Here is a 13,542-nt window from a genome sequence, read left to right on the forward strand (position 1 = left end):
GGGTAGTATGGAGGTCATTACCACCCACGACAAGGGTGGAAGAAGCAAGAGCTTGGTAACAGTAGGCTGGAGAGAATAAAGAAAGAGAGGAAGTGGAAGCAGGGAATATGAACAACCATTCTGAATTTTATTGTAAGGAGAAGGCTACATGAAAAAGTGGCTAGGAGGAAGGGGGAAATCAAGAAAAAAAATTTTTTTTTAATAAGACGGAAATATGGCATGTTTATTTGCTTATGAGAATGATTCAATAGAGAGGGGAAATGATGATTCAGAAAAGACAGTTGACCCGTGAACAACATGGGTCAACCGACCCCCATGAAGTTGAAAATTCGCTTAAAATTTTCAGCTCCTCCAAAACTTAACTGTCATACTGTTTTCCCTAGGTATCCACAGGGCATGGGTTCTAGGACCCCCAGGGGAGATCAAAATCTGTGGATGCTCAAGTCCTTTATATAAAATGGTGTATAACAATACATATAGTTGATCCTCTGCATTAAATTCCCAATCATGGGTTAAAAATACTGTTTTCGACCCACAGTTGGTTGAATTTGCAGATGTGAAACCTGGTGATATGAAGGGCCAACTATATTTTTATTGAAAAAAATCCACATGTAAGCAGATCTAAGCAGTTCAGACCTGTGTTGTTCAGAGGTCAACTGTTAGTGTATAACTTTAGGAGAAAAGGCCTTGAGAGATTGAGAAAGGGTAGCTTCTCTTGTGCAGGTGGATAGAAAAGGCTAGGACAGGAGCTGGGTTGGTAAGACAGGTAGGAGGATAAGGTGTGGATTAGTGATGGGGCACATGGACTTTCTCTTCCAGTGTTCACATTTGGTACACGTAAACAGAAGGGTAGCTAGTGAGGATGAAATAATTTTATAAAAATGGCATTATTGCCATATGTGCTTTAAAAATAAAAACAATTGAATTTAATTTTACTTGAGTTTAACATAAAGAAAAGAAACAAGTGTAAATGAGGGAACCGTTAAAATTCAGATAAATGTTTCTTCAGATACTAGTTCCTGTAAGTTCTAAGGTTAAGAAAATAATTATGAAAATCATTTGGAGGCTGAGGTCATTATTAATATTTTTAACTAAAATTTCAGCTAGATCTTAACTTTTAGACAGATCGGCTGATTCCTTGCCTAAGGAGGATTAGGTGATTCATTTTCTTACAGTCCTATGTACCTTTCTTTCCTATCTCCCAGTTTTCATAGCGTATCTGGATTCTTTTCCTTGGCAGGGTTTCTCACATTTGCAGGCTGACCTGCATGCTCCCATTTTTTGGTGTTGGTACTGTAGCAGCTGCCTGTAGCGATGGCTTCTCTGTTCCTGTGGGTTTTGTTTTATCTTTTGGGTGCAGGATTTCTGTTTCTCAGGAGGAGTTAATGGATGCTCGCTCAACTGAGATTTTTCAAATGTGAGAATGTCTGAGCCATTTTCCACTTTTTTATACTTGTCTCAGCTTGGATCACAGTGGCTTCATTATCTGGCCTCTAATATTGCCACGGAGAAATCTGAGACCACCCTGATTTCCCCCCCTATTTTGTTAAAAAAGTTGCTTTTTTGCCATTGCTTCCTAAATAATTCTTTATTCTTAAAGTTCAAAAGTTTAAACATTGTATGTCTTGATGTTGATTGTTTTACATACATTTCTCAGTGTATACTATGCCTTTTCTATCCGTGGATTTAGTTTTTCCATCGTTTTAAGGAAATTACCCTATATTATATCTCTGGATTATTTTTTCTGTTCCATTTATTTTCTTTTTTTTATTTCCTATGAGTCTCTTAAGGCTTTTTTTAAAATATGCCATTGATTAGGTTAAAAAATCTTTATGAAAAATTTCAAACCTATGCGAAGTAGAGAGAAGTATTATGAACCCCTATGTACCGTTACCCTGCTTCGATAGTCCTCAGCTCATAGCCAGCTTGTTTTGCGTGTATCCCCTACCCACTCCCACTTCCCTCCATTACTTGGAAACAAACAGCAGACATTATTCATCCTTGAATATTTTAGTACTTATTTCTAAGATAAGAACTCTTTAAAAAAAAAAACGTGACCATAAATAAGGTTCATCTATTCTGTTTACAGTCAGTTTATTAAATCCATAACAACATTGTTTGTGTTAGGTCAGCACCCTCTTTGTTGCAGAGGTATAGTAAGCAATGACTACAGTTGCTGAGCCTCAAAATCAGGAAGACAAAACTCAGAGGACAGGCCAGGGAACTCTCCCTGATGCGGAATGGTGACACGTTGGGTTGAGCAAAAAAAACAGGAGTTGTGTAGACAGGAAGTGCCCACCAGTTTTTCAGTGTTCTCTGAGTTTCTAGTGTTCACATGAACTGTAGAGGGAATGGAGTAGGACCCAGAATGTACACTTTCTTTTCCAGCAAGAAGCGAAACTTAGGCCCTTTCTGATTTAATAATAACCACGAAGAAGGAGTTGGGTGGTTTGAAGACTCTTATGTTCTAGTCCTGCTTTTGGTGGTCATGTGGTTTATTCCAGAGCTTTTTAATGTACAGGTCAAGACCTTCTAATAGGTCATGAAATCAAATTAGTGGGCCACAACCAGCATTTAGAAAGATGTAGAAAATATCAGAGTTAATGGCATATAGTAAGGATATGTGTTGTTTCATGAAATTTTTATTTCCTGTGTGTGTGCGTGCATGCATGCATGCACTTGTAATAGTTTGGAAATCACTAATTTCTTCTATATAATTCCTTTCACTTTCTATACCTACTTGTTCAGAAAGTTAAAGGATCAAAGAATTCATGAGAGAAATTTTATTTCTGTATTTAACAACAACATATATAGTGCTTACAATGTGTCAGAAATTGTTCTAATTATTTTATGAATATTAACTCATACAAACCCTGTGAGGTAGGTACTATTATTATTGAATTTTAACAGAGGGAGACATTGAGGCATAGAGAGGTTAAGTAACTTGTCTCAGGGTCACATGGCTAGTAACTGATAGACTGGCGCTTTGAGCCCAGGCAGTCAGGCTCCAGGGTCAGATTTTACTTTGCTGTCTCTCCAGTTGATAGCATCTCTGGGTGGTAGTATGGACTTTTTGTTACTGTTGCCTTCAAGAAGAAATGATAAAAAAGCATTTTCCCCTTTCCGCCCCAAACATATACACTTAAACATTCAGAGTTAATACTGTGAGAATGAAGACTTTTCTTTGATAAGTTAAAAGGATCCTTTTTACGAACCAATCAATATTACTAGCCTAGAACTATAGAATTCTAGCATGAAAGACAACAAGATGAGTCCATATCTCAGCCTTAAACAAGTGTGGGAGAATGGCGAAGATCACTCATTTTAGAATGAAACACATGTGGATCCAAATCCTGTCATGATCTGTAACAATCTGGGTGACCTCATGCAATTTTTACTGATCTCTCTGAACCTCAGTGGTCCTTCATCTGTGAAGTGGGTGGAATCATGGTTGACTTTTCATGAGGGAGGTACTGGGCTATCTAAGTGTTTTATATAAATTATTTCTTCTACTCCTCATAATAGTCCGCTCAAGTGGTTGTTGCAAACTCCATTTTATAGATAATAAAACAGATTTAGAGAGATTAAGTTAAGTGTCTCGTTCAAGGATATACAACTAGTAGATTACAAGCTAGAATTAAAGCCCAAGTCTTTCTTAATACAGAGTTTATGCTCTGAAGCACTCTGCTTTCCTGCAAACACATCCCATTGGGATGTTTTGAAGATTAAATGGGACAATGTACCTTTACACTTCAATGGTGACTCAATTTACTATGTTCTTGCTTAGCACATACTAAGTACTTAGAAAATGGTATCTGTGATAACTCTTGAATATATAAAAAGTGCCTGCCTAAGACTTTTGTGGAGACAGTTTACTTTTCCATAGAAAATAAACTGTGGTCAACCAAATCAGTTCTTATAACCAATCAACCACTTAACATATATATTGAATTCTTGAAAAATAATTGGTTAGCTGTTTTCAGGGAACTGCTCAGCATATACTTTCATTGGAATCTCTTTCATCAAGGAAGAGACTGTCTACCCAGCATCTAAAACAGTGCCCAGTACATGGTAAGTGTCTTAATCTGGGCAAAAGCTTATATTTTATTTGGGAGTGACATCCTAGGGAAGCAGGAATGAAGAGAAAAGGGAAGGAACGAAGGAGGGAGAGCAAATATAGGGGGCTGCTTATAAGCTGGCCACAGCTTCAAGGGAGAAGCTGATTATTTGGCCTTGTGGGACATCTTTAGAGAAATTATGTGAAGCTACTGCATGTCTGAACAGTCCGCTGGGAGAAGGAGGGAGATTTCATTTGCCACCTCCCATCTCCTATTCGTCAAGGATTGACTTCATGGAGCTTCCACTTCCCTATGTTTGTTGGTCACATGGCTCGTGGCTGAGCAAGTTCCTCTAAATCTCATGCCTCAGTGACAACAGGGAAACCCTGGAGTGGGAATCTAGAGGCATGCAGCATGGGTATAAGGCAGGCACTGTTAGGCTGGCCCACAACAACATGAAGAACCAGGAACAGCCATTGCAACTTAAGTAGTACAAGCTGTTCCAGCCAGTCGGCAAAACAGCTGTATTCATTTTGGGTGATATAAACTGGATCCAGCATAGCAGGCTTTCAGTAATGATAGGTTCTGAATTGCCAAAGTTAAACTCTTGGCCCTGCTATCTTATTTAGGTGATTTGTAGTTACTGACTCTTATGTTTCACTTGTTCCATACTCAGTCTACTTTCCTATCTCCTCTTCCTTTGCTTTGCTTTCCACCTAAATTGGGGCGTCCCTTTGTCTAGGCCGACTTTTCTTTCATGCTACATGCTTTCTGTGGGTAGCTGCATTCGCTTCCATAGGTTTTCATACTCCCATCTACTTGATGACTCCCAAATGTCTATTTTCAGACTTCACCTCTCCTGGGAAGTCTAGACTAGAGAATAAAACTGCCTTTTCCAATTCGAAGTTCCACAGTTACTTCAAAGGACAAGTGAATTTTTTTGTCTTCTGTAATCATCTTTGTCCCTCTCCCCAATAACTAATAGGTGCTTGGTGAATGCCCGTTGAACTAAATCTGAAATAATGTACAAGTGCTGTATGCCAAGCTGGGTCCTGCACAAAATGAAGCAAACTCTCCAGAGCCAGCTCTCTGGGAATTTAGGATCTGGATTTTAGTATTGATTTGGTTTGTTTTCTATGCGATTATGCTAGAGCCTTGAGCAATATACAGTTTACCATTGCTCATTACTTTAATGGGCATGTTGAAATTGACATTTGGTCTTTTCAGGAGTTTATTGGTAGGGAATCACTTGGGCTTTCACAATCCTTGTGTTGTCCTTCTGCTTCTCAAGACTGTTACCTGTGTCCAGTTTACAGGTCCCTTTTGAATTGTGTTTGTATCTGATCTAGTCATGGTGCATGTGGGCCCTCTCTTGCTTTCACCCCTACTCTTCTGAGTTAACCTTGAAGGCACAGTGTTCTACTTACAGCCTCCTAAGTTTGATCTGCCCATTTCTGCCTCCTTACCTTTGCTCTAGTAAACACAACCCTGCTTCCTTATCACCTTTACATCTCAACTAAGGTCTCAAGACTAACTTAAGTTCACTCTGGTTTATCCTGATCATCTTCTCTCTGAGCATGATCTGAGACCATCATATTGGCACTTAGCAGACACTATCTTATAATGTTGAATATTTTTGCATGTAGTCCCTTTTTTTCCAATTGGATTGTAAGTTCCTTGAGAGCAAGATAATGTCTTAGATTGTGTGTTCCAGTGGTTTATCACTTAGATCCTTGCACAGAGTCAGCATAAGATCAATACAATATTTGCTGGATTTGTTGGTTGATAATTGTGGTCTGTGGGAAATGACTCCAATTTGGCTCCAGCGATGAATCAGGGCATCAGACTAGGTGACATTTCCCAGAGGAGCTGTTGGTCATCTTATTCCAGATCTTTACTTTGTAGTACAAGTTAATTCTAGATTTTGGGAATTCTGTTTCTTAAACATCTTAGGCAAGGCCTAGGAGCTAAAATTACTACTCTGGCATTTGATGTGACAGCTCGTTCATTTGGGAGCCTTTTGTCTTTGACTTTCTATTGAGTCACTTGAAAGAGCCAAGGCAGCTTGCCAGAACAATTGTGATGATTAAAGTTCATTGAGATATCTGTACCCCTTCACACTCTCTAGCCTCATCGGCTTTATGAGGTTGCTTTCTGTGGCTTCATTTGGAGGCTCAAAAGTTAATGGATGACTGAGCATCCTTTTGAAACTGTTAAAGCCATTTTTCTTCTCTTCCTTCCCACTGGCAGGTTTCTCTTTGTCTCCAAAGCTATGCACATTGTTTTTAAGTAGTGTGGAGTTAATGCAAGGGGAGGAGAGGTTCTTTCTTTGATAACTTTGGGACAACCTGCTGCACAAACTTAAAATTCAACAGAGAGAACTATAGTCAAAAGTAATATGAGGGAGCCCAGGACTCCAGGTCACCTCTCCTCCTTCCTCCCACCAAGATGACTGTCTTACCTTTGAACCCAAAGATCTCTGTCACATGTTCAGTTTGCTTACCATTGGATAGGGAGGCAGTTTGGAATCCATAGCTTTAGGATCACTGGCCTGAAAGCCTGTACAGGGATTTTCCACCCATGGAATTCTCTTACCCATTGGACCTCTGGACCATTTAGTCTGGATTGTTCAGTAATGCCAACTCTATCTTGTAATCTAGAAGACCAGGAATCCATCCAGCAGACCTCTTGCACTCTGATCTTCCTTCTGCTCCATTTTTATCATGGCACAAACTTTCGCCAGCTTTATTTCTGTTTGCTTGAAATCCAGACTAAACTGTTAGCCATTGGAGCTGCTCCTTCCTATGCACCCTTATCTCTGGCCAGGCCCCAGTGTCTCCCTTTGTTCTAGCTAACCACCCTCCTCGCGACCTCACAAAGAGGCCATGCTCCAACATTCCGTCTCTTGGCTTACAGTTTATCTTCTCTGGAATAATGTCGTCTTGCCCTTCTATTTACTGAAATTCTGCCCATCCTCAGAATACTAGTTCACACTTTTATCTCGTCCCTTCTCTCTATCTTTCTCCTCTCCTTTCTTCCCTCCACCAGTTTAAGACCTACTGTATGCCAGGTGTTGTTCTGGGCCCCAGAATATGTTGCTGAACCAAACAGACAAATTACTTCCCCAAAGAGTTTAGTCTTCCTCAAGAATCCTTACTTTAGTAAGGTTAGTCCTCATTGCTCATTCTGAGTTCTCAAAACTGTTGCTTACAGGATTTATTTTTAATTTCATGTATTTACAGTATACAGTAACATAAAAAGTTTTAGGAAATTAAATACCAGCACAATTATTTAATTTATAAATATATAATTTTTGAAAATGTATATTTTTATCATATCTTCATAATTAGATCGTAAGTTCCTTGAGAACAGGGACCTTCATGTTTCTGAAAGTTCAGGATGCCTCATATCCATTAGGTTTCCTTTGTTTGCCGGAGGCCAAAAACCCCGTGCAAACTATTTTAGGCAAAAAGGTGAGTCGGCTTCTGTGACGGAAAGGTGCAGGGATAGGGCTGGCATTGGCTGTGACTCGATTCATGAACTTGTTTCCTTTTTCCATTTCTTAGCTCTGCTTCTCCAGGTCAGCTCTGTTCTCAAAAAGGCTTTCCATTCATGGTGGCAAGCTGGTGGCAGCAGTCTCAACTTTCATTGTGCCCAGGTCTTGCAGCTCCCAAACAAGGCCTGGAGGTAACATCTACCATCTTTGGAAAGGGCACAGGTAGAATCAGCATTACTCATGTGAAGGAGAGTGGGGGAGGATGTGGATGCAAGGAGGAAAGACAATAAGTATCTCTCATATCCACACATCCTGGAAGCTTAGTAGTTACTTGTTGGTTGGTTCTTTGGATTAACTTGTGTTTATTTCTACATCATATTCAATAGGGTAAAGTAATGAGGAAAAGGCCATTAGTCACTCTCTTTGAGGAAGACTGTTTGCTGTTTTCTACTTTACTGAATGTGGCTTGATGGCCTTTTCTTGGGACACTGACAACTTAGATTAGTAGATAAGTAATACTGTATAGTCACTGAAAGCTGTGGCGTATAGTAAGTGGACTAAAGCTGATGCATGTCTCTCTTCTCTCTGCTCTCACGGCACCGTGTGAATGCCTTGTTTACTTATCTTATTTCACCTTGTTTTTATGGGGCTTTGTTTGTTTGTTCGTTTTCTTATTTCTTCCCTACTGCCTTGGCTAACTTTGAGGGAGGACTTTTGTCTTCCTATTCTCAGAGCTCCTGGAAGGTGCTCAAATAAATATTTGCAGTAAGAGTAAGTAAGAAAGAATATTGGCTTGGGAACTCTGTGACCTGGGTTTCAAGCCTAGATCTGCAGCTAAAGAGCTGTGTGATCTCTGGCAATTCCTTTCCCTTCTCTACGCTTTGGTCCTCTGCTCCGTCCAATGGAGATTTGTAAGGGCCCTCCCATTACTGAGTCTGTAAAACAGCGAACCAGTAGGGCAAAGAGTAAGACTTGGCAGGGCATTCCAGCATTTTGTTTCCTGGGGGACAGTTTTGAGAGGGCTGATTACCCTTGTGATAAGAGGTCTTGGTAAGAGATATGGAGGATAGAGCTGGATGAAAGCCTCGATTGTCTTCTTATATAACACTTGCTGGGGAGGTACTAGGAATTAATATTCTTCAGGTGGCTGAGGTGACATCATGTGTTTGTGAAAGGGCTAAAAGCAGGTGAGACAGATTTTGTGGAAAAAGACTGGCAGGCCCGGTTCTCAGTGGGGAACCTGGGCTGATCTCATGCTTCACACTCTCTGAACAGAACCTGTGGGAGTCGCAGCTCCTGTCTCCTAGGTGCTGGCACATCAAGGATAAAGGAAGGACGTGCCTGTGTTACTCTCCAAAGGTTACATCTTTCCCTGGCCTGCCCTCGCACCCCCATTTTCTCCTGAGAAATTGGGTTCCATAAAAGGGGGTTCTGTGTGACTTTATCAGAGAAAATTCCTGAAGAAGGAGAAGAATTTTGAAAGAAGGAAAGAATGGGCTAATATTTTTGAATTGAAAGCTATAAGGCTGAAGAAATCCTTCTGTGCTCTGCTGGCTAGCGAATTCCTTGGGTGTGCTCTGAATTGAGGACAGTGTTCAGAGGACTGTGTCACCTTTTGATTGGCAGGTGTTTTATAATTTAGTATCTATATGATTGTCTATGGGGCAGATCCATGACTGCTTTTGTTAAATGATCAGTATCCTAGTAGGGCTAGTTTTTCTTCTAATTTCATCCTTCATTTGGCCCATCAGCATCTTTTTAAAAAGGAAACGAGCCTCCTTCTAACTCCCATAACAGGTATAGTTAGGATCTTAGCTGTGCCCAAGCACGGACAAAGAGTCAGCATTTCCCAGGGGAAGCTTTGCTGGATGTGTCTGCCCATCCTGACTTGAACTAATGCATAACAACATTCCTTGCCAGGTTTTGATCTGACACCTCAGAATTGATGGCATGGTGATCTGCCAGTGTAGTTCAATGTCATGGCCAAGTTTGCTGTCCAGAGTGGCAGCTTTCAAGATTTGTTTTAAGTATACTTAATGCAGAACTGAGATTTGGCCCATAGAAATGGAGAAATGGAAACCAAGAATTCCTTCCTCCTTTTGGTGTCTTGTTTATCAGGCCATTTTCCCCTTAGCTGGCAGAATGGTGCTTAATAGAACGAACTATTTGGTTGGGTTGAATCTTTTAATGAGATATAAATCACATATCACAAAATTCACCCTTTTAAAGTGTACAGTTTACTGGGTGTTTTGTTTTGTTTGAGTATATTCACAAGGTTGTGTAACCATCACCACTGTCTAATTCCAGAATGGTAGGGTCAAATTTTGACTTGAATCTTGAAGGAAATATCAACCAAAAGTCAACTCTGAAACTCGGAAAATTTGTTCTAAAACTTTTGTCCCTTTTGCAAGGGAAGCTGCAGTTTCTATTTAAGTATCATTTAAAAGAAAAAAATGTAATAGAAAAACAAAGAGTCAGAAGACAGTGAATTTTTATTGGGCTCGTTGCTTGTTTATTTTTATCTGCTACATCTTCAGGTTGAGGCTTTTTTCCATGCCCATGTTATAATAAAGAATATTCAGGACAAAAGCAAAAAGACTGTCTTTGCTTTCTTTTTCTTCCTCTTCTTTGTCAGGCTGTACTTCATTAGGGCAGGACTCGGGCCTGTTATTTATTCTGTCACTATCACCTACTACAGGGTCCACCATACAGTAGGGGCTCAGTAAAGATTTGCTGAATAAATGGGCTGTGTTAGGTGCCCATGGGAGGTCATTTTTGGCATATATCACTCCAAATAGTTCACGGTGACCTTTGTACTTTGGCTTTGTGAATGGTCATGGCATTCATTCACATTCCTGGGATACAGCTGCTTCTGGAAACTGAGAGTGACTTCCCATGTCGCTCTAGCACAGAACCAACAAGGATCTCATCATCCCTAGCCCCCATGAACTCTTATCCAACTATAACTAGAATTGCAAAGCCTTTTTGAGTTCGTATGGTGAAGCACAATGTGGATGATGTGAGTGCGTGTGCCTGAGTGTGCACACATGTGCACGTGCATACTTGCCTAAGTGCACGATGGAACTGTGAGGAATTCCTCCATGTTTTTATAAATTGCCCCTTTCTTCTTTCTGCCCTTGTAGTTTGTGGGTAGGTCAGGGTGCAGAAGGGCCTCCAGCCTGGGCACATGGCCCAGGCATGCTGGCATTCAGTGGCCTATTGTTTCCTGCCCCTTATATGCATGGACTGGCACAGCTGCCTTCTTCGGGACCATTGTTTGTCTTTGCAGCAGCAGCAAAAGCTTGAGGCATCACATTTTGCCTTGGACAGAGCACTCATTCTGCCTTGGGGCTGCAGGCCTGGAGATGAGGGTGGTGGGAGTCTCCCTTAAATGTCTGTGTGGGTTCCCAGGGAAGCTTCTCCTTCCACGCAGGTTGTGTGGGAGGGGAGATGCTCGGTGGTGTCAAATCACAAATCTACTTCAGTGGCAGGTGGTTATCTATTAGCAGAGACTCTTTTCCTGGATCAGGGGTGGGGATATCACTTTCTCGCTTTCTCTGCCCTCTGGGCTGACTGGCAGCCCTCAGGGTGTGCTCACAGGACAAGAAAAGCACTTCCTCCAGAGCTGCCCTGTAGAGTTGATTTAGGAAGCAGGGAAGGGATCCAGCCCAGTTGGGGACTAGCCGAAATGTAGGCTAGTTGGTGAGTCAGTGGACTGGTCCGAACTTGACTCTGGGGACCTGAATTACTCCTGAACTGCAAAGTGGAGAAGGAGATGTTCCAGGGGTGGGAGACAAAGAAACTGTGATTTACCCAAAAATACCTTCGGAGACTCCAGACTTGTGGTTTGTTTCTCTCGTCTCATTGTCAACCTCTTTGACAAGTCAGACAAACCTGAATGAGCTTTTGCCCTGCTTGACCCTAATTGTATGACCCTTTGGTAAATTACTCAACAAGTCTTACTTCAGTTTTTTCATCTGTGCAATCAGAATAGTTGGGGCTACCTTAGGGACTAGTTGTGAAGATTAAATGAGATGATGTATAAAGGCCCGCGAAGGGTATCCAGTGAACTTCCGCTCCTTTCCTTCAGGGCCTGGAGGGATACCTGAGGGCAGGCTCACTTTGTGTTGTGCCGCCCACTCCCTGAGGCACCCGAGGAGGCCAGGATGGGATTCCCTGCTGCTGGATGAGCTTGGGGGAGTCTCACATTAGGTCGGGTATCTCAGAGGCCTCCTCTGCAGTGCTTATTCCTTGGGCAGGACAGGTCTCCCACTGGGACTTAATGGGTATCAAGGCAATTAGCCTAGCCCCCTCTTTTTTTTAGCAGAGAGTGGACATCATCCATTCTGTGTATTCCTTTCTGCTCTCCTGGTTAGTGAAAATTAGGGAGGCAAAGTCTTAAGTGAATTACAGGTGACTTAGAGGGGCCTGACAGCCCCATTGCCCATCTACATCCTCCTGCACCTTCTGTTACTAACTAGGTACCTTTTCACCCAAAGATGGCCTGACTCTTATTCAATGGGTCAGTTGTAAGTAATATTGATAAACATTGCAAGTATCCTGTCCACCCACAGTCTACCCACCCAATAACTACTGCCAGCTACAGTCTCTATCTGTCAGTGGATAGAAAGGGCACAGATGCCTCTAGGATTAGTATCAGCAAGGGCTGTTGCCTTTAAGAGGCCCAGAAATCTCTGGCAAGAACCAGATGCCTGACATGCCCTCTGTGGATCTTCTCCTCCAACACCCTTGTAATCAGACTCCAAAAAACACAGAACAAGAGAGCTTTGATGAGTGATGAGTAGGCGGCTTTTCAGTGCAGCCTTCTGTCTGCTTGAAACAATCCTTCGGTGCTCAGTTTCAGTTCAGGTGAGGTTACTGCTGGCCTGGCTGACATTGGCAAGGGAGAGGCATGGAGACGAAGAAGGTGCGAACTGCATTTACAGATCACCTAAGATCACCTATAAAGGACCAGATACTTGTGCTACATCCTGATATCTATGAAAATAAAAACAAAAAATGAAGGTGGGGTTAGATTATGGACCCTTAGCTACTTTAGGGAAAGCTAAATGTATCTTTCATTGCCTCATAATAGGAATGCTTGGCAAACCTTGCAACATCACAGCCTCGATCTTGGATTTGCTTGATTTATCCATACCTCTGATGAATACTAGATCCTCTCTCCCCATGCATTACACAGCATAGACATAAAGCATTATTAGAACTGCACTATTTGGGAATGAATTTGAGCATGCATAAGGGAAGGCATAGTAATATAGATAGGTAGTCTTGTTCCCTGAGATTAGAGTCACTGTCACATTCCAATGCATTGTAGCTGAGCAGGCTTGGAGGGAAGGGGGCGAAAGAAATGGCTCCATTGTGACTGAGATGGGGATAGGGACGTAACTTCAGCAGGATACGCACTACAGGCCTTCCCTGAGCTGACAAGCAGTCTGGCTTTGGCAAGCTGCTTCCTGTGTGTGCCAGGTCTCTTGTCAGTAACAAACGCAGTATTGCATTTGAAGCAGATCTGGTTGCAGCTGGAGCTACCACTGCTGCAGTTCCCAAGAGGGTGTTTGCGAGCCCTGTACGAGGACTCTGGCCTTCCGGAAATCTGCCAACCTGGAGCTTAATCAGAAATGTTTTTCTAGCTTTGACAGCAGGGGCTCTGAGCATTGGTAAGGATGAAGCAACAGAGATATGAGTGATAGTTGTTGATGAAAAAAATCAGCTTATTAGAGACTGATTTACATTCTGTGATATTGGAAGCTATGGAATCTGCTCAACAGTGGATAGGTTTACTTGCCTAAAAGTCCTGGTGCTTGTTTCATTTTTTATTGCCACCGTTTGGCCTTGCACAGGGCCCTTTCTGGCCCCATTAAAATATCCTGACCTTCACCCTAATTCATGAAGATGTGGAAAAACATTTTGAAATGATGGGAGAAAGTATAAAAAGTAAGAGTTTGGGCTCTAAAGTCAGTCTGTCTG

General features: G+C 41.8%; 1 protein-coding gene across 6 annotated transcripts in view; it reads left to right on the plus strand.

Moving 5' to 3' along the window:
* SRGAP2 (SLIT-ROBO Rho GTPase activating protein 2) overlaps nucleotides 1-13,542 on the plus strand; it is a 226,819-nt gene that overhangs the window by 73,213 nt on the left and 140,064 nt on the right. The gene's annotated exons all lie outside the window — the stretch shown is intronic.

This window comes from Rousettus aegyptiacus, unplaced genomic scaffold, assembly GCF_014176215.1.
Source record: "Rousettus aegyptiacus isolate mRouAeg1 unplaced genomic scaffold, mRouAeg1.p scaffold_m13_p_17, whole genome shotgun sequence".
Lineage (NCBI taxonomy): Eukaryota > Metazoa > Chordata > Mammalia > Chiroptera > Pteropodidae > Rousettus > Rousettus aegyptiacus.